This window comes from Lepus europaeus, chromosome 7 (genome assembly GCF_033115175.1).
Source record: "Lepus europaeus isolate LE1 chromosome 7, mLepTim1.pri, whole genome shotgun sequence".
NCBI lineage: Eukaryota > Metazoa > Chordata > Mammalia > Lagomorpha > Leporidae > Lepus > Lepus europaeus.
Genome location: NC_084833.1, coordinates 96,859,477 through 96,863,937, shown reverse-complemented (window position 1 = coordinate 96,863,937; position 4,461 = coordinate 96,859,477).

Sequence of the window (4,461 nt, the reverse complement as noted above, 5' to 3'; positions counted from 1 at the left end):
GTCAGTGGCTACACAGACTTAAAAAAGGTAATTTTTGTAAGATTTACTTCCCAGGAGAATATTTAGTAAGTTACTTTCATTTTTTAAAGTTGATAATTATGCATGATTCTATGAAACTTGGTGTTTTATAAATGCTAGACTTTTCCTTCTAGGTCCATGCTTTCTTTCCCCAGCCACCCTTTCCCACCTGTGCTAGTACCCAGTCTAGAGTAAATCTGGAAGTACATCTAGAACTGTTTTTGGAATTCTGTAGTAGATACAATAGGATTATCTGCCTCCAGATAATTTCTTCACTATTTCCTCCAGGCTGCATGTTACTTGAAGGAATCCACGTTCTGAGTCTGGACATAACTGACTGGTTCAGGGAGTGAGTGCCTGATTCAGAATGGACTCATGAGTAGTTGCATTTTAGGAGGAAAAACCCCTAAACCATGAGGTTCTAGATACAAGTGAATAGTCAGTCTCACAATCTAAAAGCCACCCCATAGGTTGTAACATATGGAAGAACAAGGACTGAGTTTATGTCCCCAGTACCTTGAAGAGTACAAAAGAATACCGAATAAATATTGTTGGAATAATTGAAATAATTATGCATTTTGTGGGACCTAAGCTTGTATAAGCCCATGTCAGGTAGTTGTTAATGACATTGAAAATGAGATGCTTCTTTCAAGTTAGAGAGGAATGTATTATAAGGACACAGAGATGTCTCAGAAACCAAGGGTATTACTCATGAACTGTACCAAGCTCTAGTGCACTGTAGATAACCCAGGGAGTTCTCCATATTCTCTTCCATTTTCCCTCCACAAGGGGAAAAGAAATGAAATTTTGTATCACCTGTGTTTGATAACAGTCATTTACATGCTGAAATTTGCTAGCCTTAATTTTTTTTTTTTTTTTTTGACAGGGAGTTATAGACAGAGAGAGAGAGAGAGAAAGGTCTTCCTTCCGTTGGTTCACTTCCCAAATGGCCACTACGGCTGGCGCTGCACCGATCTGAAGCCAGGATCCAGGTACCTCTTCCTGGTCTCCCACGCAGGTGCAGGGGCCCAAGCATTCAGGCCATCCTCCACTGCCCTCCCGGGCCACAGCAGAGAGCTGGACTGGAAGAGGAGCCGGCACCACAGGCGGAGGATTAACCAAATGAGCCATGGTGCCAGCCCCTGCTAGTCTTAATTTTAAACTCCCAGGGAAAGGATTCTATCTCATCATGACTTAAGACCTGGACAGCACTGTGGCTCACTAGGCTAATCCTCTGCCTGCAGCGCCGGTACCCCGGGTTCTAGTCCCGGTTGGGGCGCCGGATTCTGTCCCAGTTGCTCCTCTTCTAGTCCAGCTCTCTGCTGTGGCCTGGGAAGGCAGTGGAGGATGGCCCAAGTGCTTGGGCCCTGCACTCGCATGGGAGACCAGGAGGAAGCACCTGGCTCCTGGCTTCGGATCGGCGCAGCGTGCCCGTAGCAGCCATTTGGGTAGTGAACCAACGGAAAAGGAAGACCTTTCTCTCTCTCTCTCTCTCTCTCTCTCTCAGTGTCTAACTCTGCCTGTCAAAAAAAAAAAAAAAAAAAAAAAAGAGTTAAGATCCAAACCATGGGCCAGTCAGCTATATAACCACAGGTTAAGGTCATGTTTGCAAAGCCTCACTGTTAAGAGTGTGAACTCTGGATTGGAAACAGAGGAGAAGTTACTAGAAAAGGCAGAACCGTTATGAACTGAATGGACAACAATTAGCTACAAGTTGAATGTGACAATGTTAAGATTCCAGGGGCCAGTGCAATTTACAGATGTGTGTTGAGTCTCATCTTTCTAGAGTCACAGAGATTAAAATTACAATGTTTTTTAGACTGCAAACCCAATACGGAGATGAGTATGAAAGAGGATGAGGAACTCCTCGAAGTGTGTCATTTACTTCAAGTCTTACACACGGCCTTTCTCCTGTCTGGGCTGCCTTCCTTTCCCTCTTCATGCAGCTGATTCCTTTCCGGCCTTCATGCTTCGCCACAGACGGCTTCTCTTTCAGAGTGCCTCTCTTGATGCCCCCCCAAGACCAGCTTAAGTGGTTCTCATATGCGATGCGCAGTGTGATGCGCTTACACTGGTGGGAGAGGCACTCTTACGAAACCTGAACATTCATGCAGGAAATGCCAAGGATATAAGCTCCTGGCCGGTGCCGCGGCTCACTAGGCTAATCCTCCGCCTTGCGGCACCTGCACACCGGGTTCTAGTCCTGGTCGGAGCGCTGGATTCTGTCCCGGTTGCCCCTCTTCCAGGCCAGCTCTCTGCTGTGGCCCGGGAGTGCAGTGGAGGATGGCCCAAGTACTTGGGCCCTGCACCTGCATGGGAGACCAGGAAAGACACCTGGCTCCTGGCTTCGGATCAGCGCGATGCGCCGGCCGCAGCGCACCGGCCGCGGCGGCCATTGGAGGGTGAACCAACGGCAAAGAAAGACCTTTCTCTCTGTCTCTCTCTCACTGTCCACTCTGCCTGTCAAAAAACAAAAGTGGTATATGTTCCCTAAGCTCAGTGGTCTTCTTTTATAATACCACCCACTTCAGGCATCCAGGCCCTTTGCATTGTCCCCACAGGACTTGGTGGCCTGTGGAACCAACACAACCAGCATAAAGCTCTGGCTACTACTTTCACACTGAATTATGAGATACTTTGTCTCTGATCTAGGAGTCTTGTGCCTTTCCATGCCATCCATGAAACAGTAACAGGTTAATCTGTTAGCTTGTAGGTAGAACATCTCAGATCATGCACAGTTCATCCATATTTTTACACCTATATGCTAACTAAATTATGTTCGTTTTCTTCTCCACTAAACCACAGGCACTTTGAAGTCAAAGTATAAAATACAGTAGGCATTGAATGTTTGTGGAATGAATGAATAAAATTCAATAAAGATGAAGAATCTGGATAAAGCATTGGTTGACCTAAAGAGATATGCTTTTTGGAGATGGATTAAGATGAGAAAAAACAGGTTGGTACAGATTCAGTATTGCTGAACATGACAGTGTTCGGATACAATTATATAGCTTCCTGGATGTTCTTTAAAAAAAAAATAAGATTGGGTGTTACCCCAACTGTTATAAAATTTATTAGGCTATATTTTATTGTCATCCAGTACCAGCTAGTCCTCAGATAATCTCCCTGGAAATTTTTTAAGTCTTATTTTGGAAGAGTGTGAATAAAATGTGTTTTAAACAGTTCAAGCAGACAACTCCAGAAAATATTTTTCAACAAAAGTAAAACCGAGTATGGCTGTAGCCCTGGAACTGTCCATGATTTACTACCAGTTCCTGGTCATCTTTCCAAAGTACAAAGAGCAATGTCTACAACCTCCGCTGAGCTCTATCCGCCAGGTGAGGAGAACCGGTGATAATGTGGGAAAGATGTTGCCCTGGTGAAACCTGGTCCTCGCAGGGATCCTGGGCAGCACACTAGAGGCCGCGAGAGGCACCGAGGGCGGCCCAGGGCCTGGTGCTGGCTTGGGACTGAGGCCTGCAGGGAGGGTGCAGAAGCGCTGGGTCCCTCCCGGAGGGTGCGTTCCCTGCATTCACTCTGCCCAAGAATTTGCATTTCCCTAAATAGGTTCAAACCATAAGAAGATGCAAGGAAAAGGACAAACAATGAACAAAATGTGAATTACACGGTCAGAAGGGAGAGGCAGACAGGCCCTCAGAGTCTGCCAGGCTGTACGGATCAGCTTCAGCTTTTCAGGGACGGGGAAGGCCAAGGCCAACAACTCCCACCCCTTACGGGGGTCCGGGGGCGCCTGGCTTTGAGGAGAATCCCAGCCACCATGCTCAGGCCAGTCTGAGACTCTGCCTTCGGCTGCCCCCGGGGCCTACTTGGGTCTTGGCCCAAACTCCCTGGAAGCTAAGGACAAGTGTTTTGAAAGGAATGGCGGAGAGGAAATGGGGTGTAATGGAGCGAATCACTCCAGTGCGGGAGACTGTGGAGCAGAGACCGCGACCGCTAAACGCGGCCGCTGCGGGCGCGGGTGTCAACGCAGAGCTGTGAGAAGCGGCCTGGAGGGCGGCCGGCAGGTGACTTTGGCTCTGCATGATGTTGAAGCTCTGCGCACGGGAATGGAGCTCTCTTCTCCCCAAGCGATCAGCAGCAGGTCTGACCTTTACGAAGGGTTTCCTTAAACCGTGGACAAAGCCAAGCCACCAGAGATGGGGGCCGGCCGTGCCAAGCGCGCAGCCATGCGGGGCGCACCCTGGCACCCTCGGTCTCTCCGGCCGCCACTCTCAACCCTTTCCCTCCGTGGCGGGTCCTAGGGGCCGGCAGGGAGGAGGCGCGCGGGTCCTGGCGCCCGCCCGAGTTCCCGCCCCTAGCCGGCTGGGGGCGGGCGGCGGCGCACAGCTCAGGCCCGCCCCCGTGGGCCCCAGCCCTGGCCCGCGGCGCACCCGGGCCTTCCCCGCCGCCACCGCGGAGCCCGAGCGCAGCGGCGCGGCCGCC